Source organism: Artibeus jamaicensis, unplaced genomic scaffold (assembly GCF_021234435.1).
Source record: "Artibeus jamaicensis isolate MK-2021 breed Jamaican fruit bat unplaced genomic scaffold, CSHL_Jam_final scaffold_537, whole genome shotgun sequence".
Taxonomy (NCBI): Eukaryota; Metazoa; Chordata; class Mammalia; order Chiroptera; family Phyllostomidae; genus Artibeus; species Artibeus jamaicensis.
The window spans coordinates 31,126,241-31,143,095 of record NW_026522047.1 but is presented as its reverse complement, the minus strand read 5'-3'; the positions used below and the strand labels follow the sequence as shown (position 1 = coordinate 31,143,095).

General features: G+C 38.2%; 1 protein-coding gene across 3 annotated transcripts in view; it reads right to left on the bottom strand.

The window, feature by feature from the left end:
* PALLD (palladin, cytoskeletal associated protein) overlaps positions 1-10,719 on the bottom strand; it is a 356,788-nt gene extending 346,069 nt beyond the window's left edge. For all 3 annotated transcript variants that reach the window (XM_053658067.1, XM_053658068.1, XM_053658069.1), the window contains exon 1: positions 10,583-10,719. The gene's annotated coding sequence lies outside the window, so the exon portion shown is untranslated. The remainder of the gene's footprint in view (positions 1-10,582) is intronic.
* Positions 10,720-16,855: the final 6,136 nt, after the last annotated feature.

Sequence of the window (16,855 nt, the reverse complement as noted above, 5' to 3'; positions counted from 1 at the left end):
GTGTGGCGATTGATAGAATTGGTTAATTCAACAGAAGATTTGTAACCAGAGATTCTAAAGCTCATTAGTAACCTGCCATAACTTTTTTAGCTGAATGTTACGCTGTGTCGTAGACATCCTCTTAGCAAGATTACTCACTTCACTGAGCGTCAGTTATGACATTCTCTAAATTGTAGTCCTACTCTACCTACTAAACCACATTCCCACTGTTGTCCAAGTAAATCTTACAAATCCATTAGAGTAGTCTCAGTATTTCCCCCTCTCTTTATCAACCCAAACATTACTCTAATTCTTTGTTCAGTATGTGCTCCAGGATGAAACCATTCTGATTCCTCAGCAATTCTTCAAATATAGCCCATATATTGAAATTAGCTATATTCTGTGTATTTTGAATATTTGCATATGTTTAGTTTTTGATTCACTTTTTGTATTGAACTCACTGCTGATAGAGATTGGGAAACATTTCATTACCTACCTCAAGGGGTTCACCACTTGGAGTACTTTATTAAAATCAAGATGTGGTTGTTGCAAGGTAGTTTTATTCACTTGCAGCAAATAAAGGAGACAGGAGATTCATATTCAAAGCTCAGCCTCACATAAGGAGGCCTAGCCATTGCTTATATACACTATCTGTTGATTTCTTCCTCTTGCAGCTGGCTGCAAGTACTCAACCCTTATCAGGTTGAGTTCCTGTCCAGCTTATCCTATTTACAGCAGATCTGAAAAAGACTGCTACATTTTAAAACTTAGCACGAACAACATTTAGTAAGGATGGCCCAGATCCCAAGATTGTTGTCCTGGCTAACAGTTTTGTGTCACAAAACTGAAAATCCAGTTAGATATTGAAAACAAAACCATTGATTCTGAGGTGACTAACTTTTGAAACAGATAGATCTCTCTCTTTTGAGTCAATAATAATAATAATAATAAGTGGGGCCATTTTTCTTTTTTTGTTTCTGCTTGTACAATCTGGTAAAGTAATTTCTCTGGGGAAAATCGCTGAGCTATGAGGGCATCTGGAAACACATACTTGTCCCCTGAATGGTGTGAAGTGTGTGATCCCAGAGACACTGTAGCTGTGGCACATTTTGGACACAGAGGATCTCAGGAAGCACATAATGAACTGGCCGCCCTGTGCAGGGTCCTGTGCATCTCAATCCCCTCCTTGCACAGCACATCTGGGGAGATCATGATTTGCTTTCCAGCACCTGAAGCTCTGGGGTTCCATTGGCTCGCAGCAGGGCATGGCCCGCATCCTGGACCTTTTTCTCTTCCTCAGCGAGAATGCAATACCAAACGCAGTCAGCACCAGTGTGTAAGGAGTAAACCAGGGGAAGGTGGCTTTGGTCTTGAGACCAGCATGAGGTAGAAAATGCCATGTCAGTATTTAGCCAGAGAATGGTCACTCCAGGCACAGCCCCAGGATGATGCTGGGTGGACTCTGTGTTGTGGGGAGGACGGCAAAATTCTACGCATGCCTTGAAAATGGTTCTGATTTCCCACTGGGAGCTTTTGTGAGTGTTGGTATCCACCTTGCCACACAGCACGCTGCCACACGGCAGTCCTCTGACCCCAACCTCTAGGACTCGTGTCCAACTTCAGCTGGTGTGGCCTCCTCCGTGAAGCACATGTTCATACTGTTTCTTGCGATTCCATTAAGAGTGGTTAAAGAAACAGACTTTTCCTTATATATGAACTGGTGGAAGTGATGCATCCTGTTCTCGGAGGCACCTGCTTCAACAAAGGCTTATCTGGAATAAACACCAGCAACAGACTATATAAAGAGCCAGGGTGTCTCCTGTGACGGAGGCTCCTTTGTTTTAGATGTTGGTTGATTTTGATAATTATTTGGGCTGCTTTTTTCTTCTTCCCGCAGTTTAAATTCTCGCTCTTATGTTTTAAAGTCACCGATGAAGAGTAAGCCCTCCAGACCGTAGTGATCACCTCTAAGCACACTCCCCTGCATACTCCCCTGCTTGAGTACAGGCTCTGTGCCCCATGCCCTCCAGAGCCGGTAAGTTATAAACTCTTTTATTCTTCAGAGTTTTCTAATAGTTATCACTGAAGTGTCTTGCAACTGTAATAAGAACCACAAGGCCTGGCCAAGTGTAACACTGGCTTGGAAAGAAGAGGTGTCTGCACGAAGCTTATAGGATTCAGGTGAGTGCCCCAGGCATTTCTATGTGATAGCATTGCTATCGATTGACTGAGATTGGCGAAAAACAGTAATGCCTTACGCCTCAACACCATGACTTTCAGACAGTTCATGTCATCCCCAGCCCACAGAAAAATTTCAGCTCTGTTACAATCCTATGGGACCACTGTCGCATATGTGGTCTGTCATTGACCAAAATGCCCTTTTTCAGTGCCTGACTGTACAGAGTCTTGCATCCCAAGAGAGAACAGCAGACCCAGGTAACTCAGAGAGATTCAGTTAAAGAGAAATCCATCTGGGGTGGGGAAAATAGCCAGAGATTAAGGTTAGAAAGCAGGAGTGGGGTCAGAGAGGGCCTGAAGCTATGTGAAGAGCTTGAATTTTGTCTTATGGGAAATTGGGAGACAAAAGGAGACTGTTTAGTGTGTGAGAAACATCCCAGAGTTGTACTTTAGAAATATGACTGATTGCAGCCTGGTTGGAGACAGAGTCAGGGGAAGAGGAGGCAAGATAACAGAAGTCAGAGAGAAGGCTTCTGCAGTATTTCGGGACTGTGTATGTGTCTCATCATTTTATTTTTGGTTAGCCATTATCTGAACCTCCTTCATTCTGTGAGTTGCCACAACTTCTATCAGTAAATCTCCTTGCACGCAAGTTGAGCAAAGAATATTTCTGTTTCTTGCTACTGAGAAACACAATTAGTAGTAGATCAAAAAGATGATGAAAGTATGAACAAGTGACATTGAGGTGGAAACCAGTGAATGAACCAATAGGTAGAAGATAGAAAGTACAGAAATTGATGACTGATTAAATGAGAAGATGATGCAGAGGCAGGATTATAGATTTCTAACTCAAACAATAGGATGGACAGTGCCATTAACTCAGTTAACACAAGTGGGGAGCAGGTTCTAAGAACAAAAATGAAGCTTAATTTTGGTTTGCACTTTTTGCATCTGAGGGAACTCTGGGCCCTTTGGTGCTAGCAGACAATTTGAAACAGTGATCTGGAGCTTGAAGGAGGGAAAGGGAAGCTGGACTGGGAATTCCTAGGCCATGAATGGCACCCTAAGCCATGGGAGTAGGTAAGGTCGTCACAAGAGAAAAAGAAAAGAATCTTCCAGGGAGTTGGAGTAGAAAGCAGGAGAGTAAGGGTATCCAGGAAATGTTCCATGAAGGAGGGTGTGCCCTTTTGATGTAGCAACTGGGGAATGTAGCACAACTGGCAGCAGCAATTTTGGTTACGTGACAGAGACATAGACCAGACTCCAGCTATGTTGAGGAATTTTGAAAGGAGAGGAAGTATAGATTGCAAGTGTGGTTCGTTCTTTGGAGAAACTCATAGAAAGGAAAACAGGCAGTGCAGCTGGACAAAAGTACGGACTCTAGTGAGGTTATTTATTAGGCACAGGAACACATTTCAGTGCTAATTGGTTTTGTCCATAGAGAGGGAGTGGCAGAAGATCCTTGTAAGAAAGTTGGGATGGAATACAGAAGAAGCCTCCCAGGATGTGTGATGAAATGGGTCATTATAGTGCACAGATGGCTTCAGGTTGAAGGGGACAGTCCTTCCTCTGTCAAAGGAGAGAAATTATATAGTGTGTGTGTGTGTGTGTGTGTGTGTGTGTGTGTGTGTGTTTGAGAGAGAGAGAGAAAGAGGGGGAGAGAGAGAGAATGAGAATCTGGATAAATTTATAACTAAAAGAAAGGGGAACTCCTATTCCGAGGCCTCTGTGCATTTGGAAGTTTATAAGAACAGGAGACAATCTGAAATAGTTGCAGAGAGGGATAAATTTTCCTAAGGATCTATAGGCAGAGGTGAGGGCTTAGCTGAAGTTGGATGTGTTGTATTTATAGTGTCATTAATCTGTGATTGGGCATTTCTCTCCACCAGAGCTCCACAGTCCAGACGAAGACGTGGAGGTAGATGACCCAGGTTATGACACACAGGTAAGATGGAAAGGAAATGAGCAAGGTTGTTGAGAATATTGGCAAGATGGGTGAATTCTAAAAATCTATACTAGATTAGAATTTATGGAGAGGCATTTGAATATAAAGAGATTAAGGAACTAAAGATGTAATAAACAAAGGTGTACAGAGAACTGCTGAGAGATCTGGAAGGATGTGTTAAGATACTGAAGTGTCTGAATGGGTCACTTAGAGGCACAGCATTTTGACTTTTGACTGCATTTAGAGTGTGGCCACATGACTATCGTGACTGTTTTTGTGGAACAGTGTCAGAGTTGAGTATCTGCAACAGAGACTGTACAGTCGACAAAGCCTAAAATACTTATCCAGACTTTTACAGCAAAAGTGTGCCAACTTTAGCTATAGAACATCAGTTTCTTAATGAATTCATATAACATACCTAAGCACTAGTGATGATAATCATAATGATGACAGTGGCTAACAATGGACTGCTCACCGTGAGGTAGGCATTGTGTCAAAAGTCACTGAGTAGATTATTTCACTTAAACTTCTCGCTACATGCCCCAGTTTAGAAAGCACCCTAGGCTATATATCAGACTTACAAAACTGTAGATCAGAAGTCAGAGTTCTGCTATTCATTATATTTCATGTGAACTGAACATAAGAGGATATGTTTTAAAACTTCATGAAATATTATATGTGAAAGCTTAAAGCCAACTTCTGAATAAGGAAATAATTTTCAGTTTTTTTTAATAGGAAGTGTTTGCCAGAGGCAGAATAAATCACCCGCTTATTAACTTATATTTTGGTTTTAAAGAGGCGCCATCTGACAGGATCCAGTTGTTAGGATTAGATGTAGCTTAAAAATTGCATAGTGAAAAAGAAAATAATAGCTCTATGGCATATATGGTTCTGGTTTAATTAGCAACCCAGTTGCTAGAACATGCACATTGTCTAGGGAAAATGCTCCTCTAATGGGGATGAGAAAGGGAAGTTTCCAGGTGCCAAACTCACTGGAAAATGATGCATCAGAGATTTCCGTGTCAGTCAGCACCCCAAGATAAAAAAGGTCATAATCAAAAGAAATACAACTGCGAACATCTTCATTATTTCCCTGAGATTTCATGTTTTATTTCAAACAGTGCTTTTGGCAATTGTATGCTGTTGTGATAGACACAGAAAGGAAATACATCCAAAGGAACTATTATATCATCTTTAATGAGTAAAGAGGAAGTGAGATAAATGCCAAACATTAAAGCATTTCATTTTGGCAAGTGGAATTGTAAGGTTTTGAAATTTTGAGGACTTTTCTCCCACATCTTTAAATTGTTTCTGCTCCTTGCCTCTGTCCTCTTAAGGAATTTGAATTGCCTGGAAACTCCTTTTTTATTTTTCTCTTCTGTGTCTTCTTTGTCATTTCCATCATTAACAATTTAGTCTAGTTGTTGTTTCAACTAAAACTCTGCTAATCCACAGCTACTTTCTAATATTTCAGAATATGTGTAGTTCTAGCTCCCTCACCATGGGAGAAGTGGCCTTTATTTGGCCCTGTTCATTTTGTAGTTTTTCTTGCTTTCTCCCACTTCCCTTTCCCAGAATGGTAAGTGGAAAACAAAGTCAATTGAGCAACCGTTTTATCACTTACTATGTGCAAGAGGAAGCTTTGAGGAGGGCAAAGATGAGCCAGGGCGTAGTTTGTCTTTAATGATCATATACACCCGTAGGAGAAATGAGACAAGAGTGAAAATGCCTTCAACACAAGGAGGAACATGATAAGGGCTGTTAAAATAGTTTAAACAAATAGCTGTAGGATATCTAAAATGGTCGAATGGTCATATCACTCCTTTGGTATTTTTTTCCCCAACGATACCCCCAGGCTGATAAGAGTAGGTCTAAGCTTGATATGCAGGTTATCTATGCACCTCTGGACAGTCTGAACTCTCCAGCCTCAAGTTCCGTCATCACTCTGACCCAGACTGCAGTCACGCCTCACTGGCCTACTCATCATTCCTTGGACATCCCATGTTATTTCATGTCTCCATGTTTTACATGTACTGTTCCTCTTGCCCTTCCCTTCTGTTTCTGTGTTTCAAATCCCAGTTTTTCCTTGAAAACTCTACTTAATTTCACTTTTTTGTGTGTGCTTTCTATGGTTCCCAAGTCAGTGTAATCCGCTCCGTCTATAGAACATGACACTCTGCATTGTATTGATTATCATATTCATCTTACTGAATTAAAAATACCAGTTTAGAGAACATTTTCTCCATTAGTCCTTGAAAGCAGGACTGCAACCCTCAGTCTTTGCATGGCTACTGCTTGGAACAGTGTCTGAATCATGCAGATGATGGAAAAAGTATAACTGGTATTTGATATTGAGAATTACACTGCTTTAGGTTCTCTTAAATGGGTTCACAAAGACAGTTGCAGGTGTCCTGGTGGCAAGTTATTCCATCTGAATTATGTATAATACCAGACTCCATTTTCTTTAATATGTCACTAAAGTATAGTGACATATTAGATCCTATAATATTATACAGTGGTTAAACATTTCTATACCTTCTAACATGATCACCGCAAGTCTAGTAACCATCTGTTCCTATACAACATTATTATGACATTATTGGCTATTTTCCTTGCAAACTCTTGATCTTCAGTAAACATGAGATGAAGCAAAGGCTTGGGAGGGTCGGCAAATACTGTGAGGCAGTACAGATTTCCCTCCACCTTCAACTTCAACAGGCAGCCTATCAACATTTGGCTCATCCCAAGTGAACATTCCTTTCAAATGTAAACTTTCCTGGTCACCTATTTTGTTAAGTCATGCATATGTCACTAATTCTTAGAAATTTTATGCTACTTAATTTACAGATTATTTCTATTTGTGTTTGGTATGGTTGACAACTTTTCCCTCAGTGAATTTTATTGGACTTGTGTTCTGCTCTGAAATACAGGAGTTTTCACTGAATATTTTATGTTTGGTATATATATCACACATTTTGACATACAACTCTAACCATAAATTGTCTCGGCACTATTATCCTAGTATTTGGGAAAACATTTATTTTTGAGTTCCTGGATTTGTAATATATCATATAAATATATAAAATTCACATACATATGTGAATATATAAATAATAGAAAATAGAAATTTAGAAATGTTGAATAACATTTGTTTTTAGAATTGCTGACTTTTGGGGATAGCATCTAAAAACCCAATCTGTGATATCCAGGGTAATCCTCTATTTTGTCCATAAAAAAACACTGTGGGGCATGCCCTCCAGGATCCCCACAAGACAAGGCACTATAGGCTGGTAAAAGATACAGTATTTCCTTGGCGTGGGAGGAACGTGGGGAGGATAAGGTTCATGCACAAGAAATAGCTGTGTGGTAGAAAGAACGCAATTACAAACCAAAAAGCTAGCCTCCCTGGGGACTTACTATACGACAGCTTCTGATTATCAGTTGTCTACTTTATTATAGTAAATCATTTGATTCTCAGAATAATTGATGGGGTAAACATTACTTTTATTCTTATTATTACTATTACCCAAAGTACCACATAAAAGTGTTCCATTATTTGGCCCAAGTTGAACTGTCAGAGAATGGTAGACTCAAGGTTGAAACCGGCATTTAACCACAAAGTTTTCCTTTGCCATTGGGAATGTTCAGGGTATTTACTTAAGAGTTTAGTTGATAGGGAGTTTTTACAATCTGTTTTGGGAATACTTGGTAGAGACATTGACAATTTTGAAGGAAAACGTGTTTGATGCTACGAAAAATCTGATAGGCACCAAAGATCATGCAGTATCCCAAACCACATGGGCCAGGCCATTTACAAAGTCCAGGCAATAAAGTTTCAATAGGCATTTAGAAATGAGTATATGGTTGGGAATAAATACACGAAAGAGGCTGGAACAGTTAATGCTTATTACCTCTGTGGTAGGGCTTAGGCAGGTACAGGGTTGAGGGGTGGGGCATGAAGGCAAGTCTTTTGTGGCTTAGTTCACATGCTTTGAAAAAAGAGTTAAATTATAAACAATTTTAAAATTTAAATTTAGTATTTTACTTGTTTATTTTCATATTAAAAAAAGTACTAAAATAGTAGTAAAAACTATTGGTACAATGATTCAATACTAAAGATCTTTTGAAAGAAAACTGAAACTGTGAAAACCAAAGTTAAAAAGCTTTAAGACTTTTCTCCTATTGTTTTAGAATCACAGGCAGCCTTTAGACTAAATTTCTTCCTTTTGTTGAAACACATTTCTAGGCCCATCGCAGAGCTACTCTTGCCCATGGTGCCACATCAGCAAACAGTAACCAAGATAATTCTCGTGTCCTTTCAAACACTCTGCTTGACCCGAAACACAATCTATCTAGTCGGCCAATCCCCAAACACCAAACCAGCGGGGCTCTATACAGGCCTCCTTGCTCCGTCTCACCCCAGGCAAGGTTGATTATGTGGCCCAAGCCAATCAGATATTTTCTAATCTTCTCTTTCTTGTTCTTTAGTCCTCATCCTATAAAACCTTCCTGTCTTTTGCCCTATTTGGCAGTTCTTCAAAAAGAGATTGCTTCATGAAATGTTAGTTTTGTTTGTATCACTGAAATTGTCTTTATTCCTTTTCTCCTCCCTCTTTCCCTCCTTCCTTTTTGACTCCTTTTTTCCTTCCCTTCTTCTTCCTTCCATTTTTCCTTCCTTCTTTCCTTCCTTCTTTCCCTCCTTCCCCCCTCTTTTCTTTTATTGTAATGTTCTTTTCACCAAAGACCCGATAGAACAAAAGCCAAACGTGAAACATTTCCAAAATCTTATTTGATGCAAAAAACCCATAAAATTTTATAATCTATTTCTTGACAATATATGTACATTTCTTTTTAAATTAATCTTTAAGTAAATTATTATTGTAGGAAGATATGTGTTATTTATTCGACAGTTTTAAATATCCACCAAACACTATTATTTATCTCAACTTCAGGGGCATAATATAATATCTTGTTTAATTCCCATAACAGCCATATGAAGTATTTTACAGAAAGAGTATTTAGTCAGCCCTGGGAGCCTCTTCATATTATCAGCTCCATCCTCCAGATTGAGTCAGTTGCAGATATCCAGATTTTACTTCTAATTAACAGGATACGACGCCTGACTGGAACTTCATTAGTATGATACCCTTGGACACGCTCCACACATGTAATTTTAGTGAAGCGGAGGTTCTTGCCTTGGAGGCAGACGTCATTTGGCATATTTATAAGAATGTTCCAGATTTATTTTGAAATCTGACCAATGTTTTCTCTCTGCATTTTTAAAAAATGAGGTAAATAAGTCAAAGTGATGGTAATTACCCAGTGTAGTCTGCATCCTTACTCCGTTGTGAAGTCTGCTATGGAACCTTTTTTTTGATACCCAATTTTAGCAGTAAAACAGGGAAGCTCAGACAGAAAGTTGACATAGAGTCACCAGGATACAGACCCCAGTCCGTGTCAGACACTGGAGTGCGAGAGGTCGAATCTGTTTCCAGGAATATGTGATCATGCATTTACGGAGCAGTTGTTGATAAATCCTTAGGAGGTCATGTTTACCGTTAGCACAAATTTGTCAAATAGACTCAGATTTTTAAAAATCTGGATAATTAGAGTGAGCATTCAAGTTCTTTCTTTGAGGAAAAAATATTGGAAAATGTATTTATCAAGTAATAAGAATTGAATTTCTGCACATACACGATTGAATAGATTTTTAATAGTATTATATTGTCAGGCAAAGGACTCTGTATGTGGTCACCTAATTCATGCTAAAGGCAATTAGTATTTTTAGCAAATCTTAAAAGGTAATATGAGCCTGAGATCATTTTGCATTCACCTCATGTATTGGATTTAAGACAATTGTATATGTAACTTAAAACAATGTGATATAAAATTACAAGGTGATGCTTAAATTTAACTGGGCTGTGGTTTCCCTTAGTAAGCTTTATCTTTTAAGAAAAGTATGTAAACTTTTTGCATAAATATAATTTAAAATGTCTGCTATTACTCTCTCAACTGATTTGAAATAATCCTTTGAAAGTATAATTAACTGAACATGTTACTAAAATCTATAGTATATCATTTAAACTGTCAGTATTTAGCTTAAGTATACGTGAGGTTCAAATGAACTGCATTCTTATTTTCTGTAAAACGAAACACATACACGATTCTGACAAATGTAGATTCCATAACTACATTTAATCCTTTTGGAATGAATAGCAGCAATTTAGCATGGTTAAGATTATTGTAGACAATGAAGTTATTTGACACTATAGGTAGAAATGAAGCCTGCAGACAAATCTTACATATTGTTTTTGAAAAGATGACAAAATTCCCATTGCTTTTCTCCTCCAAATAAGAAAGAAATCAAGGTATCTCCTAGCTAGTATTATACCATCAGGGAAACTACTGTTATATTTTTAGCTTAAAAAAATGAACAAACGTTGCCCTACTAATTAGTATATTATGATATGTCTTACAGACCTTTTCAATCCTCGGTTACTTCGAAGGCTCCAATAAGGTGATGGGGTTCAGATGGGCCTTTCTTCTTTTTTGTGGGAGCAGAGGTTGGCCTGGCCTATGCATTACAGACTGCTTGGTCTGTGGTCACTTTGAGGCAACTGTGGCCTCAGAGTCTCATCTGTCCTCTTACTCCACTCAACTATATTTGGTAACTGAACTCATGTTTCCTCGGACTGCCATCATCAGGAATTCCAGCAGTGAGCTGGGAGGCAACCCCAGGTCTGAGGGCTGGGTTCTTAGAAATTGTAGGTGCTCAGTGTAGAAATAAATTTTTTACGGATCTAATAAACACAAGATTTACTTATTCCTCTACACCCTGACTTTGTGGCTGAAAAATCACTGCCTTTCTTTTAACACATTCTTAACCAACTAGAAGAACTCAAGTAATTCTAAGGAGAAAAAGTGGCTCTCATAAGGCTACTATAATCTCCTCAGTGCATTTAACTTTTAGTTCATATGGTAGATTATCCTAAAGTACTGAGTTCACTAAGTATTGAAAAATTGAGCTCCTGTCAAATTGTGGGAAGAGTCCACTGTTCTCTTATTTCAAGTTGTTAATTAAAAATTATTATATGACTATGATGTGCATTGAAGTCAGAGGTCATAGTAGGATTAAATAGGAAAGCCTAGAGTGAATGAATTTTATGTACATTGCAACATTGAGTTTTTAGCCCAATGCCTATCACATCATGAGCATCCAACAAAAATTTGTTGAAGAAATAAATAAACATTGAATGAATACTATCAGGACAAGTATGAACCCTCTTACTGTTGTAAAAAAATGCTTCACAGCCACTTTATTATTCTGTAGAATTCCAATTGTAACATACTTTAACATTCCAAACTTTCCAATAACAAGTATCTGTGACAAGAACAGGAAGCTTTTCTGTTTCAAGGTCAGGTAGCAGAGCCAAATCTAAGGACAGAAAATAATCACACAAAATCTCCCTGTTAAGTTCACTTGGAAATGACATGTTGTGTCTTCCTTTGTCTGGAAAAATACCATTATAGTCGATCCAATTTCTGATTTAAAGAACACAGAAGTTGAGAAAAGACGAGGCCCTGGAAGAAATTTCTGGGACCTGGATCAGGTAAGGGACCAGCATCTTCAACTGTATCTAGTGCTGTATTTCTAAAAATTGGTAATGATGGGGGGAAAAAAACCAAACAAAAAGACATTTGCTACATCTTGGCATTCTTGTGAGTGTCTCTTATATTAATATTCGTATTTTTGTGTGTTTGAAAATGTCATAATCAAAAATTGAACAAAAGCCTCTGTTGTACCCTAAGGCAAACTGAATATGGAAGAAGTTATAGGAATAAATGTGTTATACCTGCTCCATGATATTACCTTAGTTATGAAAAGAATTGCTGAGATGAACTAGGCAAGTGTTTAAAAATGCCATATATACAATGAGTATATTAATAATATTATTATTAAATTAAAGGTAAATGGATGTTAAACCACATTACTCAAACTTCATCTCCATGTTCTAACAGATTTTAATGCTGTATTGATGATATGCTAGGTAGGAGCCCCCAGGATTGGTTTCCCTCTGGACCAGACTGCATTCAGGCAAATCCCGGGCACATTTTACAATCGCACTTGTATTATGTGCTGAGGACATGCACACTCGTGCTGATATCTTTCTCTTACTAAAACAGTCCCAAGAAGATAAATATTCTTGAAATGAGTGACTTATCCTTTTTTTGTTGTTGTTGCAGAATCTTCACAAATGAAAGTGAAAATATATTTTCTCTTTCCAGAAAGTATAGCTGTGTTTTATTATGTTTAATTTTTTTTGTTACAGGAAAAAATTCACAGGTTTGTGGAAGTGAAAAGTTGAAAGTAGCACATGACATTGATTTGCTAAAGTAACACTGATTTGTATGTAAGACTGAAATTATATTACTGGGGTATCTGCAGGAGATGGGGGCTGGTGCTTGTGCAGGGAGATGGTGGTTCCAGCCCAAGGAGAATAGGGTTCTTGGAACCAGGAAGGACAGAGGGGTGGTGAAATCTGTGATTGGCCATGACAGTGAGCAGGCTCTGGGCATTGATGCCTGGGCACTAAGCATTAAGCATCATGGCTTTGGGAGCTGCAATGACAGAGTTGGGTACCTCTGCTTTCCAGTGGGCCATCGGGGCTAGAGCAAGGAACCTCACAATGCATTTAGTGGTGGTCTTGTGGGCCTGACTAGAAGGAGGCCTCTCCCATGTTTCTCTGGAATGCCTGGCTCCTAAATTCTGCTCTAATACCAGGAAAGTAATAAAACTACAAGAAGAGATAAGAGAGAGAGAGAGAGAGAGAGATAGCTTGTGGTTCTGAGAAAGACCTTAAAGCTAGATATAATTTTATTCAAAAAGATAAAGAGATGTGACTTTTCTTGTATATTGTGAGCAGTGCAGTAAACTGTGCTTGTTTTACAAATACTATAAAAATCTGAAAAACAAAAGTTCTTTTCCTTAGAAAAGCTATATGGCTTTCTTGACAGGTAATGAATGAGTCTTTGGACAAAATTTAACATCTATTGTCAATTTTCACCTGTGTGGGATGGGAAGAGAATGGTTCTGCCTTAACATGATATGGAGATACATTAAAGTGTATGTGTGTATGTGTGCAAGTGCACACATACACACACTCTCTCCCACAACTGTTACCGAGGAGAAGTCGCCCTCTAAAACTGTTGAAGTACTAACAAATTCCTCATGGAGGAAAAGCAAGGAATAGAATCATGAATTAAATGAAATTCCATTGTATGCTTGTATAGAAAGAGCATTACATTGAAATGGCAGCACAAGTTACATAAACAACATGTGTTTCGGTCTGTTTCTTGGCCTCACTCAATTCCACTGACCTTAAAAAACTGGATCCCTGTTTCATTTTATTCACTTCATTCAGCAAAATTAAAATTCTTTAGGCTCACACAAATTGGAGGAAAAGAGGATGTGGAATGAGCAAATAAGTGTGTAGTTATGAGATGATACTGAAGATAAGATTAGGGTAAAATATTATACCTAACAGGGTGTCACATTGTCATATATATATCATATTATATATATGCAACCATAATTATATGATATGTATCTCATATATATGTATGTCGTTATCTGTGTCTAATTTCTTTTCCCTGGAACATGAATTAAAAAGTTTCCATTTTTTCTGGAAGATAACAGCAGCTACCCTGGGGGAGCACACGCTCTCTGACCGGGGCTGTGAGCAGGGCTGGGCGAGGGACTCCACACCTGTGCCATGTTGTATTGCTGCTTCTAACAGCATCGTCAGAGGGAAAACAGCATCAGAGATTATCCCGACTATCACTCTTTTCACTCCTTACACTTGTCCTTATTAATAATAATGATATTCAAAATGTACTTTCTAATATAGTATACGAGAAGAGATGATATGGAAAAGATCTGGCAAATATACTCTTAAATAAAATAAGCACATCGTACACTAGTTATTATATCTGGAAGGTAATATCAAAGGAAACTGTCAATTATTTTTTCTCCTTTTTGCACTTGATATTTCTTGTGCTTGTGTTATCCTTACCATAAAAATATGAACCCCTCTAAAAATTATCACACAATCAACTGAAAGTCATTTTAATCTTTCAAAATCCCTTCTTTACTGACAAACTACTAGAGAGTACCATTTTTTGAAGTCCTTTGGTTATAAAATAGAGGATAATTAATTAAGAAATTTTGAATTCAGTATGTTTCAATTAGGCGAATTAAAACAACCTTTATTGACTTTAATATATTAAAGATTTCCACTACTGTGTGTCAGCTGTTGTCTGCTAACTTGCAAATCATAAGATCCATTTACAGGTGGACATATTCTGCACCAAAGCATTTATCTTCATCTGGCTAGCCTTAAAATGTCACATCCTTTGACCTACTCTATCCTACACCTGCTCCGAGAACATAATGCTTACTCCAGGAAAAGCATTGTGCAAAATGTGTTCAGTTCTACATTATATCTATAGCAGCAAAAGTTGAAGCAACTTAAATACAAGTTATGGAATGACTTAGTAAATGCATAGGATTTTGATGTGGTCTTAAAAAGGTGTTTTTCTGGTATTTACATTAGTATAGAGAAAAAGCTCATTATATCACCCTCAGGGGAATAAGAAGAACACCAACAGCTTTACAGTTCGAATATAACCTTAAAAAATGTAACTTTTGTACCTGGATGATGTAGCTCAGTGGATTGAACATGGGCCTGTGAAGCAAAGGATCGCGGTTTGATTCCCAGTCAGAGCACATGACTGGGTTGCAGGCCAGGTCCCCAGGAGGGGACATATGAGAGGCAACCACATGTTGATGTGTCTCTCCCTCTCTTTCTCCTTCCCTTCCCCTCGCTCTAAAAAATAAATAAATAAAATGTTTTTAAAAATGTAATTTTTGTATGGCTGAAAGCTTTGACAGTTTAAATGAAGCTGGTTTGATATATATATTTTTTTGCATGAAGTCATTAAACTTCAACTATGAAGCCATTTTTCTTTTTTTCCTCCATTAGAAGGGCAAGGCAAAACTTCCCAAATAACTGCATATTTAAACATGTCTTTGAGACTTATCTGACCTAAATCAAAACTCATAGCCTTTCGTTTCCCTTAAGGTCCACATTCTACAGGCAGGATGGAGAGACTCAGCACGGGCAGATCCAACCTGCAAGTGGAGTGGTCGCTGCCAGGCAGCCGGGGGCAGCTGTAGAGCAATTTCAGAAGCTGCTGACCAAAGAAAGTTTAATGTGGGAGGATGTGGCTGTCACTCCCTGAAAACACAGAAATGGAGGAAGAAGATGGTAAAGGGGGAAGTCAGCTGTTGGACCAAAACGGGATCTAAACATCAAAAAAAAAAATGTCAACCACTGAAGACAGTTGCTATGCCGCACAAAATCCTGAGGACAGTCCATCATGTACTTCTGTTAGCCCAGCAATTTGCTCAGCTATTGCTATTTTGGGAAGGAATTTCCACAGAGCTGGCATATCTTCAGCCCTGAAGGTTTCCTCTGATTGACTGATCAACAGGTGTTGAAAAAGCCTGTGACAGAAATATTGCAGACCCAGTGGTCACATCTAACTTCTATAACTGGGACCATAGTGTCACTGAAGTGTATCGTTTCTTCATCAAGGAGCCTTTCTGCAGGAGAAGGCGAAACATGTTATTTACAGCACTGATAGGTGGTTGCTTTCCCACAGACACAGCATAGGCATTTGTTAATGCCACACTGATTTACGATTTAAAAACTGAATACTGTATGAAGGATGACCTAACTGAAACCTAAATAAATATGATATAGAAGGAACTTTTCACAGAAATGTGGTTGACATTATAATCCTAAGTTATATTTAAGGTATTGTATCTTGATTTATTTTTGTTTCAAAAGCAAATCGTCACAAAAGCTATTAATTAGAGCAATAATATCAGTATTAGGGGGAAAAACAAAAGAAAAAGTATATATAAAGTGTTAGGTTGTCAAACACTTAAGGAATATAATTTATTTTGTTCCTTTTATACTCAATTTTACTTCTTTATTTAAAAAATTACTCAAAGCAAAAGAAAGCATTGGTATATATGAATTATTTAAATTTTCATTAAAAATTTTAAATAAGGCCTAAATTCTCACCATATTTATCATGCCACACATTTTATTACATTCAGAGTAAAAGCCAGATCTGGCTGGTGTGGCTCAGTGGATTGAGCGCTTGCCTGCAAATCAAAGGTTTGCTTCTTCAGTTCCCAGTCAGGGCACATGCCTGGGTTGCCGGCCAGTTACTTAGCAGGGGGCCCATGAGAGACAAGCACACATCGATGTTTCTCTCTTCCTCTTTGTCCCTCTTTTCCCCCTCTCTAAAAATAAATGAATAAATAATAATTTAAAAAAAAAAACAAAGTAAAAGCCAAAGTCCTTATTTTGGTCTCTAGGGTCATATATAAACTGTCTCCTCATTCTTTGTGACTTAATATTCTCCCACTCTCCCTCTGGTCTTTCAGCTTTAGCAAAACAGAGCTTTCTGCTGCTTCTTAAATCCCTGGGCTCACTCTACCTCAGGGCTTTGCTCTTTTTCAGTCACTCATTGGACCTCCCAGAGAACAGACTGGCAGGGTCCATCACTTCCTCAGATCATTAGGCGAAAAGTTGCCTCTTGGTGGGGCTTTCCATGTTTATCCCACCCAAAATTCAACTTTTTTCCATCAATATTTTATATCCCTTCTTTCCTGGGTAT